The following is a 14509-nucleotide window of genomic DNA, read 5'->3' on the forward strand; positions in this document are numbered from 1 at the left end:
AATAAGTGGGGTCTCAAATATCACCAAAGCAAATAGGTAGTTTTTATTCAAACAAAAGTTCACTTTTATTTTTGTTAGTGTTTACCAATCTCTGTACACTAACTTCCATTGACAGAATCACTTCCAACAGATATGGACTACCAGATGAATACATATTTGCTAAAACTTTGTAGTATTTATAATAAAAGTACTTTCATGGCTATATATGCATGACATCCTGACATCCTCTGTACTCAGTGGGAGCCCAGTATATGTATCACAGGGCAGAAATTAGCCCCAAATATTGTTTAATCCCAAGAGGAGTTTATTTTCAATCAACTGATTGTCTGGGGGGGGAAATATTACAATTGCCTCAGATCTCCCAACAGAGCTCTTATTGATCTCAAGAGTCAATTAAGTCCATGCGAATGGAAGAGTCTCCACAAATACATAATGGAAATTAAGGCTATAGCTTTCTTCTGCACTTCTTCCAAACCACCAATTTGTCATTATGTAGAGCCAAATCTTATTTGCCTTACTCACTCATTGAATTAAATGGGATAACTTGCGTGAGTAAAGCAAGTAGAATTTGGGTCATAATATAATTTGTACAAATATCACTCCAACATGAAACCTTGGAAAAGCAAAAATATTATTGACATTTATCTACGCTTTATTTACTCATCCAAAATGTCTCCATGAATGGACACACAAAAGATGAGTCAACAAAATCCTAATAGATGATCATTAACCTACACTGCATGGTCTCATCTTTAATTTTCCCTCAGAGACATTTCAGTGTCTGCTTAATACATATATATAATTTATTTCACTGACTACTTCTACCTGTAGCTTTGTAAAATATTAATAATCATCATAATAATTTAAAAGAAACAGTCTCAGTTAGTAAAATAATCAGTAAAAGGAAACCACTTCTCCCTGGTTAGCAATAACCTTCCTAAAACTGTGCAGGTAAATGGCCCAACCTGAAGCCACTTGGGACACAGAATTCCCATTGAATTGAATAGACTGAATTCAACAAGAGCTTACATGGGCATAAAGAGGTCAACTGAGGGAGCAGGTCCAACAAGCAGGGATGCCAAACTATCATGATCTCCCATTTGCAGGAGGCCATTAGGGGATAAGAGCAGCACAGAATTGAGGACAGCTGACCAGGAGGATGAGAAATGTGTTGACCTAGAGCATCCTTTCAACTACCTCTGCTGTGGGATTCCTATGGAACATGGTTGTAAACTAGAGCTGCAAAAAAGCTGAGGGAAGGTAGCAGTGGTTCCACCATCTGCCTTCCCATGTGTTGAATTCCCCAGCTGGATTTGTGCAGGCATGCATATAATTTATGTTTTCCTGCACTGCCGTTATTGAATCTGGCCACAATGACTCTGGCAACAGGATCTATTAGTGAATCTGGCTACTAGATTGGGCTCCCATATATCTTTTTTCCACTTATTGATCATTCTCTCTACCTATGCCCTCCCCTCCTACATTACTAAGGGAGCTGGCGTTAATTAATTAAATACAATAATATTTATAAAGTACCCTTTCCTCACTTTTGGGGAGGCAGCGTGCAAGCAATTCAATCAGAGTAAAATAACAAACCAATAGAATTCTAGTCCTTAAAAACCCTTGGTGGGGGAAAGGACTGCTCCAGCCCCTGGATAGGATGAATGGAGGTAGGTGGTCCAGGTAGAGCAAGATCGACCTCCAACCTCCTGCCACCTCTAAGAGCCACCTCAAAATGGCTCAGTCAACTGCAAGATTTGGACACAAAGATATAGTTCCTAGAGGTGGATGGTGCCAGAGCATGGATACCACTCAATGAGCAGATCTCCAGTGCAGCAGGTCTCTCTTCATTAAAGGTTTTAAAAAAACACTGGGGCTGAGATTTTCATAAACTCACAACTTCTAGTAACCTTAATCCCCTAAACAGTTTTGAAAATCTCCACCTGGTTCTTGTTGTTCACTTCCCTGCTAACATGCCAACAACAACAAGGGCATAAACACAGCTCTGAGCCTATTAATTTCTGTTGGCTCTGCAACAGCGAGAGGTAGAATTATTTTCACAGGATCAACAAAAATAACAATATTATGTTAGGGAGTGGGGGGGGGCAGTTATGGGAGGGTGTCAGGAAATAGATCTTTGGTACTGCTGCTGGGACATGAAGTTCTTCAGGTTTTACAACTCCCCACCATTATTCTCACCTGCAAGCTGCTTCCTCCTCCAGTCAAAATCACCACCCTTATGGCTGAGGATAACTGAAGAGGGTGCCCTTAGAAAGCCCAACAACATTAAGTCAGCTAGAGAAGTCATTGTTCAGCAATGCTAGGCACCGTCTCCCCACTGCACTCCCAACCCAGAAAGCTAGGAACTGGGAAGGTAAACAAAATCTGGGCCTACTGCATGGCAGTGCAGACCATTAATCATCATTAGGTCACAAGGCTGGACAGCTTGTGCTGCATTTCGTGGAGGGAACTGAGCAGTGAAGATAAGAGCTATTTACAATTAGAAAGATGTTCTCCATCCATTATAAAGAGAGAACATTCAGGCTGGACAACATGCAACATTTCCAAAAGAGTCAGACCTAGCAGTCTCTGCACAGTATCCCTAGCAAGGTGGCAGAAGTTCCATAGCTTGGTTCATTTAAGACTGGTCTTGGGAAAATCTATGAAGAGTAGACTGTAAAGAACAATCCTACCCTACCCAGATTATGGAGAAATAATCTAAAAGGTCTTTTTGATCTCCAGTTTCTGCAATTCTAATTCAATTATAAGGAAGATAAAATGAGGAACTTATTTGACCAGTGCATGTGCAAATGACCATGTTCATATGTATGCAGATACACTAAATTTATTAGACATATACTGGAATATGTATTGCACTTTATCAGTAATTAAACAATCATAGATTATCTATTTTATATATGTGTATATATACCTACACACACAGCTATGCTTCCTCCTTCCCACCTTCTGCCTTGCACTTTCCTTGATATTTGTAATTACTGGAGGAAGGAGCTGAGGGACATTTAGCAGTTCATGGTGGGGAGAGAGCTAATGTCCTTGAAGGACAAACCACAGCCAAAGGAGTATATAGTTGTGCTGGCATTCCAGAGAGCCTCACGTAGGAACAATTGCACATAAACAACTTCTGGCAGAAAGAAGGGAATCCAAAAAGCTAGAAGCACCCACCTGCAAGTAGAAAAACCGTGAAGGATACAACAACTCAGGAGAAGACGACCCTCCTTCTCTGGGTTAGCTGCAGCCTCATCAAAGGGACCTGTGGAAAGAATGTGGTCCATGGTGAGAAAAGGAAGGATAAACTGTCTAGAAGCATTTGAATGATCTGGTTCTCCACCAGTAGCTGAGGCATCAGTTTCAAGGTCTTGTTGCTTTCAAGGTCTTGAAGCTGCTTCTCCACCAGTAGCTGAGGCATCAGTTTCAAGGTCTTGTTGACCACTGTCTTGGTCACAGGATGAGCTTGACTTGAGTTCCCAAGTTTTAGATAGCTGTAAACATCTCTATCCTATAAAGGCTTTGTTTGTAACGTGCCGTGCATAGTAACCAGTGGTGACAATATCTCATCATTCCTACTCAGCTTATGGCATCCCTTCATATTTAACCGTTAATAGTTGTGATCATAAATAGCGGTTGCTTTGGGTTTTCTATGCAAATAATGGCAGCCCATAGAGTTCCATTTCAGCATATCCCCAGCTCCAATAATGCTGCATCTTATTTCAAGAAGGGCAAATTTCTAGGGAGGGCCCGAATAGTTATGGGAAGTGTTCTCAACACCAAACAAGGGAAAGGGAAGGAAACCAAAGTGGCGAGGCACCAAACACAGCAATTCAGAATGACTGGGGAGTGAGCTAAAGACTGAAAAAGCTGATGACCAGACACATTCCAGAATGGAGACAGTAGCACCATACGGAGCAGAGCCTAACTCAGAGCTAGTACGGCTTCCATTACCGAACAAAACATCTGAGCTAATGCATGAAAGAGGCACTCCAAAAGAAAAACAGTAAGCTTGTGCTCTTCCACTTTGTTTGTTTTTTTATGTGAGAAATTCTGTTTTCGTCTACCATCTTTTTCTTTACAGATTCTATAGGCAACTGAAGAGTTAATGAGATCATAATATCACCACTGCCTATCACGCTAAGAAATATTATCTCATTGTTTTCTTGTACTCCCTTTCAGTCTGTATCCAGCTCTTGTCTCTTGTCTTATACTTAGTCCCTGCCCTTTTAATCTTATAATCTGTCTTTTTGCGTTGTGTTTGTACAGTATCTAGCACAATGGTCCTGGTCCATGTCTAAGACTCATAGGCACTACAATAATTCAAATAAACAAACAACAACTACACACAGGTGTCAAGTAAGTGAAACTTGATTGACAGACTTTATTCAGATTTGTAAGGCTCTTGGGTTGTTGTTTATGCTAATATCGATTTCATTCTTAACAAACAGCAGGAAGAAAACCCTCATTGTTCAAGATTAAGCATTTCATCCCTTCCCTTCTCCAGGTCCCTTAAGGAGACGGGAAAAATATAAGCTGATTTTCCTGATGCTTCATAAAGTAAAAACAAGCAGTTAAAATAAGTGAAAAATGCACGTGTGTATGTGGGGTAGGGACCCCAAAATCTTTCAAGCCTTCATATAGCAGCAAAGCAAGGCCATGTTTTCCCTTTGCGGAAAACCTTTAACAATAGTTAATGAGGAGGGCAAGAAAGAAAACCGCCTATTTTGGAAAAGAATCTTTAGAAGTTGTAGTTTGTAACTGGGCATTCAGATGGGATTAGCAGGCTATGCTGGTGAGATAAGAAAACAATTTGTAACAAGTAAACACTCATGCATATCTGTGATTCAGTGGCCACACACCTAGGGATAGTCCACCCAAAGTATGTCTGCTTATTGAAGCTTCCATGCAGCTGAAATACATGTAATTTAAATACCTAATGCCATCTGAGACATGAAACATTTTGCCCAATGTCACACAGTGAGTGGCAGAGTTCTGTTTCCTAATCCTAGTTCTAGCCACTGGACATAACATTCTGTAGTGGGGCTGGTCTTGTATATAGGGCAGTGGAGGAGAAATATGGGAGCGATCAGAAGAGTGGGAGGAACAGGCAACACTTCCAACACATGCTCAACTTAGAGCATTTTCTAGCCTCTTTTTTTTTTTAAACTGGCCATTGTCTCCAACATAAAATTCCACCAACTAGCAAAGTCCCTCGTTAGTATCTGAACCTAACCTATTATTTATTGTTGCTATTTACAGTTGAATAGCTACCCTGTTTAACTCGAAGGCCAACTGTACTTCAGTAATAGGGAAGCCATCTTTGGTATGAAAACCACTCTAGAAATGTAAGAAAATAATCTTTGTTTAGGTGTCAGGTGGGGTGAAAAATACGTAAAGCTAAATTCTTCTCTCAGACGCGTAAGTCAATGGGAGAGGCATGGATGTGCCTGAGAACAAAATTTGATCCTTATTATTTTGCATAATTGTCATTTATGCACAAGCAACATGTCTTAATATCCATTTTTTATTTTTTCAGCTTAAATTTGCCTTTTCTTAAGTATGCACATAGTACCTCACACTCAGATAATGTGTCTTATAAAAACAGATGGATTTCTCCTAGCTTGTGTTTTAATATTGTTGACACTGGCCTTAAATTCCTTTGGCCCACAGTACAGGCCTCTGAATACCGTTATATATCCTCTGGACTGTGAAATATTCTGTTTATTCAAATGAAGTCTCAGATAACACTAGCCCTCTGCTTTTGTACAATAGTCTGTTGGCCTGATCCTGCTTCCGTTAAATTCAACAGGAGCAGAATCAAGACCTATGTCTAATATTTTTCCTTAGCTGGTTGCTATTTGCTTATTTGGGAAAACAGAAATAAAATTTAAAAAATCATTAAATCATACATGTCTTAACAAAAAACACCATAAATACAACAATGTTTTTATTAAGGTAGGAAAATAGGTCGATGGCCAATATGCAACTTTAATCTTTTTGACGCCAGACAAATTTCTGATTCAGGCTCCTTTATATACTTTCCTTGAACAAGTTAAATCAGATCAGAATCTTTCTCGATGCTACAAAGTGTTAGCCCTAAGTTTATCTAACTCAGTACATTAGATGTTTGATTGTGATCTCAGGTACTTAGTGACCACCTTACAGCTCAAAACAAAGCAACCAAACAAACCTCATTTATATATTGTGGGTACCAAGCACCACAAACAATTTCACAAGATACTCTGCTATATTTCCTGATGATCCTTATCTGGAGCTAGAATCAAAGGAATCAGGTCTAAAATCTTCAACTATTCCCTTCCGCTTTCATCCAAATATATTACCCGAGACCTCAAACCTGCAAACACTTACTTATAGGAGTAGTCCTATGGGCTTCAATAAGCTACTTGCCAAAGTAAAGTTACTCACAGCCCTCAAACTGCATCCTTGTACTTTTGGCATAGTTATGCCCAACAGGTAATTCCTCAGAATAAATAAACTCAAGTATGAAGTATTTATCGTACTGAAAAATAAATGTAAGATTTTGGTAGGGAAAATTCTCATTTAAAAAGAAAAAATATTTCCAAAGAAAATATTAATCAGAAATATATAAGATTAGAATTACAGGGAAGTGAAAACCTGCCACAGATATTACCCAGAAAGAAACTCCAGCTGAAAATGATCAATGAAAAATAGATTAGCTAGAGTGGTCAACGAATAGAGGCAAGTTGGCTAAATTGTTAATTAGTAGTTTGTACAAGGGAAAAAAAACTTCATCATTCACTATCATCAGCAAAATTGTTTTGTAATTGGTTTCTCATGTTGGAATGAAAAGAAAGAAAATTATCTCTGTTATTTTGGAAAAAAAAACAGGAAAAAAGAGGATTAAAAAAAAACTTTATTTAACAATCTTCATATTAACAGGCAATAGTGATAAAATGGCAGGACATCTGATGCTTTGACAAAAATTTCTTCTGATCCAACCTTGTTCATCACTCAACTTCCACTATCACCTCAAAGGAATTATTTTTCCTTCTTAATTTTGGTTACATTCATATGAAAAACTCATCCTAAACCCATCTTGTAGGTTCTAAATGTGCTGTAGACTTTTGTTTGCAAATAAGAACGACCAAGCCAAACCCTGGTTTCCTTATAAATGTGAGTTGTCCCTTTGAGGCCAATGGGCCTCATTCTACTCCTATTAAAATCAATGAGACTGTACTCACATGAGCAAGGCAAGATGGTCATTGTTTTTATGTTTTGTTTCAGACATCACTTGCAGATGGGATGCATTATGTAGTTAATGGCCGATAATTGTAATCTGTTGAACTGCTGTGGCAAGGATGATACAGCATGGTTTTTGTTTGTTTCTCACTCCCATTATAATTTTTATTTTTAAGTATTAAAAAGAAATTCAACTCAAGGTTAATTCTTAGGGCCAATTTCTGTTCTGCAAATTCTTAGAAATAATCTCATTTACTTGAAACATGTGTACGGCAAATAATGCCATTTGGCAAATTAGAAGTATTTGGCCGTTACATACGTAGGTTTTCTATTTGTATCATTCCTAACAGATTTACCGTTTACCGCATTGTCTTTCACAAAACATTCTTTTGCTTATATAGTGGACCTTTGAATAAATTTATACAAAATAACATTTCCATTAAGGCTGACTTTTGCTACACAAACACCTGTCTTAAGGAACTGCGTTGTAACATCCTCTGTAATGGAATTCCTATTTTGTTTGAATTTAAAAATAAATTATAAAAACTATTGTAGATATTCCTTCCAATAAAGGCACCGATGCTGCATTCCTCACATATCCAGAACTTCCATTGACTTCAGAATGAGCCCACGAGATTAAATGTTTAGTATTTCATTTATGTTTTATTCTCTTTCCTTGCTTTGATTGTTCTATTTGTTTCCTTTTGGGTGTCTTCCTTTTTGTTTCTATTGGATAGTGAAGTCCTGTTAGGGCTTTGATCCTGAAAACACTTAAGTTATGTCAGTGACTTTATGGACTTGTGTAGTCCTATGGAACTCAGTGGGACTTTGTACATGTTCATGTGTCTAAGTGTTTGCAAGATCAGAGGAGGGTAGGGGGAGGCGGGGGTGGTTGGTTGGATGAATGATGAAAACTGCCTGTTGTGTAGAACCACGTCTGCTCTATTTTTACACTGATCCAGTGGCCCCCATGCCCTGAGCAACAGTGGCTGGAATAGCAGCCTAGGTCTAGCATCTCAACCACATAAGAGGCTGCACTCCATCCCTGTGCCCTAGCCTCTGCATGGAGGTGGGTATCACCTCCCCAGATCATTTGCACTTATCCCATATACAGTCTAGTTACTTTATGCCAGTGGAGCTGATTTCACAGTACAGTTTCACCCTAAGCAGAAAATCCATATAAACCAAAAATGCAATTGTTATATTGGGATGTATTGACACACTTTTCACCTTTCATTCTACGTCACTATAAACAGGAGTTCTTTTATTTTTTCCACTGAATATATATTTTTGCATCTTATACCATTCAGATCTGCAAAAAACAGCAGAAACATATATTCCTAAAAGGAAGGGAATTGACTACGGTTTCCTCCTTTATGGGTTGTCCTGTAACTCCATAAGCGCTAACAGGAGTTATGTTCTGGAACCAGAAAACAATACACTGTACCGGGGTGGCCAACCTGAGCCTGAGAAGGAGCCAGAATTTACTAATGTACATTGCCAAAGAGCCACAGTAATACATCAGCAGCCCCCCATCAGTTTCTCCTCTCCCCCAGTCCCAGCACCTCCCACCCACTGGCAGCCCAGCTGATCAGTGCCTCCCTCTCCTTCCCCCACCTCCTGCTCAGCTGTTTCCTGGTGTGCAGGTGGCTCTGGGTTGGGGGAGGAGCAAGGGCATGGCAGGCTCAGGGGAGGGGGCGGGAAGGGGTGGAGTGGGGGCAGGGCCTGTGGCAGAGCCAGGGGTTGAGCAGTGAACACCCCCCGGCACATTGGAAAGTTGCCACCTGTAGCTCCAGCCCTGGATTCGGTGCCTATACAAGGAGCCGCATATTAATTTCTGAAGAGCCACATGTGGCTCTGGAGCCACAGGTTGGCCACCCCTGCTCTGTACCATGGTGAGAATGATTTCATTCAACTTATTTTTATTCTTAAGGCAAAGGTTATATTCAATTATTTAGTGCAAAGTTGTGGTGCTTTAAATAAGAATAAAAACAATAGACAACAATTTCAAATGTGGTTGTTTGAAGTTAGGCTCCTAAAATTCATTGGCCTGGAAATTTTGACCAATAAATAAATAAGCAAATAATAATAATAATGATAATATAAATGCAGTCTTGGTTATTTGATGTAATGTCTACGAAAAATTTAGGTTTGAAACTTAGAAATATTTTTAGATCCATAATTCAAATTAAACTATTGAGCTTCATCGGGACAGCTCAAGTAAAGCAGTCAAGCAGGATTTGTTCCTGAGTGGCTTCATAGAATATCTCAGATAATAGTTCTCCTTTGCCATGTTAGACGCTTTGCAGATAAGTGTTCGTGACTTCATGTTACCTGTCCCTGTGACATTACAGTACGTTTCCAAGAAAAAAAAAAAAATCATGATGTAAGGTGATCGACAAAATCTTTCTAACCTTCAAGGACAAACCATTCCAACTGAGACAGGAGAAAAAGCAGCAAGAACTACTCTACAGTACGCTTTCCCTATGGAGGCACGTCACTCGGATAAAAATTACACTTTTGCATAGCAAGGAGATTGTAGCCCTATAACGTTCCTTCTCATACCCAGCTGTGTATGTATGTTTGTGTGCGCAGCTAAAGTACATGCGTGCGCACACACTGTGAGATATGTACACAAACATGTAAAATACTTTGCTTTTGGATATATACATTAAGGCCCAAATCCTGCTCACCTAACTGATGAGTTATTTCACTGAAATGAATGGGGCTGCTGGAGGGCCTGAACTGAAACCGATTTAAATCAGTGGAAAGACTGCCATTGGCTTCAATGGGCTTTGGATCAGGCTTTGAATCAATTAGGTGAGCAGGGTTTGGCGCCTTGCAATATTAAATTCCAAAGTTTTTTGTTGGAACGTCAGTGATTTTGTGACAGGTCTTTTTTGGCACGACTATTTCAGTTTGTATGATTACTCCTTGCAATTTTCCTCAACAGCTTTACATTCTCCTAAACTACTGAAACTACTGTATGCAGATAAATAGATAATAGATTTATTTTATGCTATTTGTTAACTTCTGCTGCTAGTGAAAATATTTGTACATACACACGTACCAGCATAAATGTACATACACGTGCACATGTGCACACACACGCACGTACAGCATACTCGACTTTATCAGTGCATGTTTAATCAGGAAATCTCCTTAACTAGAATGAGTCTAGAGACTGATTTAGTTTAATGACAGTAAATGGGAATGTCCATTGTTTACCTGGGACAGTATTAGCAAAAATTTCACTTATTGGGGGACATATTTAACAGGTGCCAGTGGGTGAAGTGGTGTTTAACCAGGTGTTATAGAGCTATGAAACTCTAAGTTGTGATCTTTTCACTCAGAAGCAGCCACATTAAGATGACAAGACAAAATAAAGATGAAATGCAGTGAATATCATTTTTACATTGTACAGTGGTTTCTTTTGGGCCTTGTCAGATTTTGTTTTTTAAAAAGGTATCTTCTCTTAACTGGGATTTCCACTTAAATTGGGACAGCAAGTGAAATGTCTAAATTAAGAGTATTCTACTGTGTATATATATACACAGTATATATAAATAAAGATCAAATAAGTGAAAGCGAAGAAAACACAGCAAAATGGGTTAAAATAATTGAATTTCAGCACAAGAAGAGATTGCTATAGAGCCAATCCTCTTCCGATACAAGTCTAAGGGACCTTTGCTAATGGCTTCAGTGGAATCAGAATTGGGTCCATAAGCCATGAACAACATGTGAAGTTAAATGACTATATTATGCACACAGATATATTTCAGCATGTCTGTTATGGGTATCACTGATTAGATCCCTATTTGCAAGGGATTATTACTCGGCCATATTTAGTTTACTGAGTGCTGAAAAGTAGCATCTCTGCTCTCATGTGGACACCTGCTTTTTAAAAAAAAAAAAAAAATTAAATTGGGAAAAATCTAGTTTGCCCAGGAATGATCAGAGCAACAAACAAACAAAAGAATCTGCAGCCTGTGGGACAGGAGTTTGGTGGGTCTCAGCACAGTTCCCAGTGACAGGTGTGCAGATAAAAAAACTCCATCACAGATGCACTAATTGGCCCTTTTAGGTAGTCTCAGCAGCAAGGCCCTGGGAAACTGAACTCCCCGCTCACCCACAAAGGTTGTTCCTCTAACTTAAGAGTTGAAGAACATAGCCAAGGGATAGCATGGAGCAGAGGAAAGGCGAAGCCTCAGTTTCTACTGCTGCTGGGCTTTTTGAAGACGTGAATGTTGAACTCCGCCAATGTGCTGTCTTTCACCAGAACTAAATTCTACAGAAATAGTTACAAATAATAACAAATAAAAATGCCTACATTAGGTGATGTATTTAAAAGTCTTCCTCCACTCTCGGAATATGATCATTTGCGTTAAACTGAAACTTAGCAAGAGCTTAATTTTCAACATGGTTGAGGGATTTTTATGCAGGTTGAGGGGAGAAAGGGAAAAAATAAATGTACATTTTTAAAAAAAGGATCTAATCCTGCAAACACTTACTACTGGGAGAAGTCCTATTATGGACAGGCTGAGTCCTATTATATGACAGCTCAGAATAATTAGCACTCCATTTGGTAATGTGAGCACTTGCTGGACCAGGCTGAAATTACTTTATTTAGAGAAATAGCTGCAGTGTTTGCAAATAGGGGGATAAAGGTCTGTATCAAGGGTTAGTTGCAGGTATGTACAGTTGCCATGTTGAGACTATATTCTCCTGGCTATCTGGTTAAAAACAGGGTTAAAACAAACCAAACCAAAACCAAAAATCCTGAGTATCAGTTGCATGAAACACAACCAATCACAGGTTATTATATAATTTTTTAAAAGGCTTATTTCTATAAACTAAGATATAATAGACTAAAACATGCTGTTCCTGACTGCAGGGTAAATAATACTGGATGTGCCTTAAAAAGTCAGCAGATATTTATTTATGAAATTGCCTATAATTTTATTTGCATACAATGAAATCTGGTAAGTAGTACATATTTTAAAAATTCTTAGAACTCTTGGCTCTCGGGGAGGTGATTACATTTTTTCTTTATTATTCATATTATCTGTGCGTGTGTGTTCTATGTGCGTGGGTGCGCGCGCACGCACACACACACAACCCTGTAATATTTATATGTATACATACATAAGCACACATACAAACCAATAAATAAAAGGAATCTGATCTGCATTAAAGCTTATGTTAAAATTATTATATCAACTTAAAATTCATATTTTTAAACTATCATAACCTTTGTGGCGAATAGTATCTTAGATGATCAAAACTGAAAGTATTAAATACATCTAATGTGATATCTCACCACGTATGTTATTTATTTTACTTGTCCCATTTCACTCAGCTTGGCCAGTGAAAATCAGCCAGTCCTTTTCACTGTCTAGCCATTTTCGCCTCCTCACCATCATCTACAAGTACAAATCCGTTTTGCGTTTGGCTTTCTAACATCACACGTAAACATTTTAATCTGAAAAAGAAATGGTTTTAATTTCTTTTTTTTTTTTTTAAATCAGGAGAACGTGCCTTTTCCTGTCAGGGCGTGTAGCCCTTCTCCAGACACTCTTTTTGTTTTTAAACTAAACAAAATGTTGGATTTAAAAGATCTTGACATGGTTGCTTTAAGAGAACGCTGTGGGTCACAGTACTATGTGCCTGAACCTGCACACTCTCTGAGCTTAGAACTCCCAGCTGGGGTCAACTTCACAACTGGGCCCCTGCCCCTCCATCTCTCCCATCACACTTAAGTATTTCAACCTACTAGTAAAGCCTGGTATTAGGAGCCCCAGGCTTAATGGGTGACCTGACAGAACACAAACTTTATCAGAGCAGGGCACAAATGAGTGACTTAATTTTGAATTACTGTATCTTGCTTCATTCAGTTAAAATCTGACCCACAATTTTCTTTCCCACAATTTTATCATAATATTATATCTATTTTATACACACATATCAATACTGATGTAATAATGGGATGCATAATAATGCATTCTCTATATGTGCATTGGATTCTTAATTCATGCCTTTGCATTCCTAAGCCTGTCACAAAATAGGGATTGCATAGGGTGACCCCCTTTGTCACTTGGGAGTAAGAGAAAACCACATGAAACTTAAAGAACATTCTAAGGGACATTTTAGGGAAACACCGTTTCAATTAGCATATCATGTATTTTTCTCTCTAGTGTACATTTCTACTGCCCTCAAGTATACAATGTAATCATCATAAACATTAAATTAATGTTTAAAATGACACATTATCAGTTTTAATACATTACAATACATCTTAAAATAATGGATGGGTGGTCACCCTAAGGGGCAAATCAATTAAATACGGGACAGTTCCTTAAAATAAGGGTTGGGTGGTCACCCTAGACCACATCGTCCTGGATATACATCACCATTTTCAATGCCATCAGCAATGTATTGCCGCTAGCTGATTCATTCTAACCTGTCATATTACCTGCAGAATGCTAGGTGCATGCAACACACACAGTTGCATATGCCAATCTAAATAACCTGGGATGTAGTCAGACAATGATTTTGATGTGCACTAGTACAAAACCCTCTGGTACAGAGAGTGCTCCTTCATGCTTATATCTACAGACCCTGCTACCTCCCTTCTGGTCTCTGATGGACTGCATGTGGAAGAAGATTGGCCACTCCATCTAGCAAGCACTTGGGCAGATTCTTCTGCTGTTGCTGGGCAGACTCATGCTGATTCCTGTGCTTCGTGCCCTGCATGCCAGCTCTTCCCATTCTGCATTTGACATGAGTGCTCATCTTATGCATTGCAGGGAACAAAAGTGGAGGAGCTGGGTGACAGAGGAATCTGTTGAGGGCCCTCTCCAGTAATAGCATTCCAGCAAATTGGGGAAGATGCCAAGGGAGAGGGAAAGAGATTGGGTGGAAGGAGAGAGAGTTAGGGAGCAGGGACAGGAAATGGAAATGGGGGGCGAAAATGGAAGGAGAAAAAAAAGAGGGAAAGAAATGGAAAATAAGCATGATGAGACATCTCTTATACCAATGAGTTGCATTTATCATGCCACCTACATCATACTGTATTTTGCTGGCAGACATATTGCAGCTGGATAAGTCTACATGGCGGAAGGTTTTTTCTTTGGTGGAGGTGGGTTTGGGAATTAATGTTGGACAGATTTTTCAATAAATCTACATGTAAAGGTGTCAGGTCTTTACTTTTTTTGGATTTCAGGGGACGGGAGAGTTACAAGGGCATAAAGACATTTCATTGTTGGCTTTTGTATCT

The 14509-nt window shown here is 39.0% G+C and overlaps 1 long non-coding RNA gene across 3 annotated transcripts in view; it reads right to left on the reverse strand.

Moving 5' to 3' along the window:
• Nucleotides 1-14509, reverse strand: part of LOC117876982 — a 100162-nt gene that overhangs the window by 60561 nt on the left and 25092 nt on the right. For all 3 annotated transcript variants that reach the window (XR_004645591.1, XR_004645592.1, XR_004645590.1), the window contains exon 3: nucleotides 3187-3274. This is a non-coding gene — a long non-coding RNA (uncharacterized LOC117876982). The remainder of the gene's footprint in view (nucleotides 1-3186; nucleotides 3275-14509) is intronic.

Source organism: Trachemys scripta, chromosome 4 (assembly GCF_013100865.1).
Source record: "Trachemys scripta elegans isolate TJP31775 chromosome 4, CAS_Tse_1.0, whole genome shotgun sequence".
NCBI classification, from domain to species: domain Eukaryota; kingdom Metazoa; phylum Chordata; order Testudines; family Emydidae; genus Trachemys; species Trachemys scripta.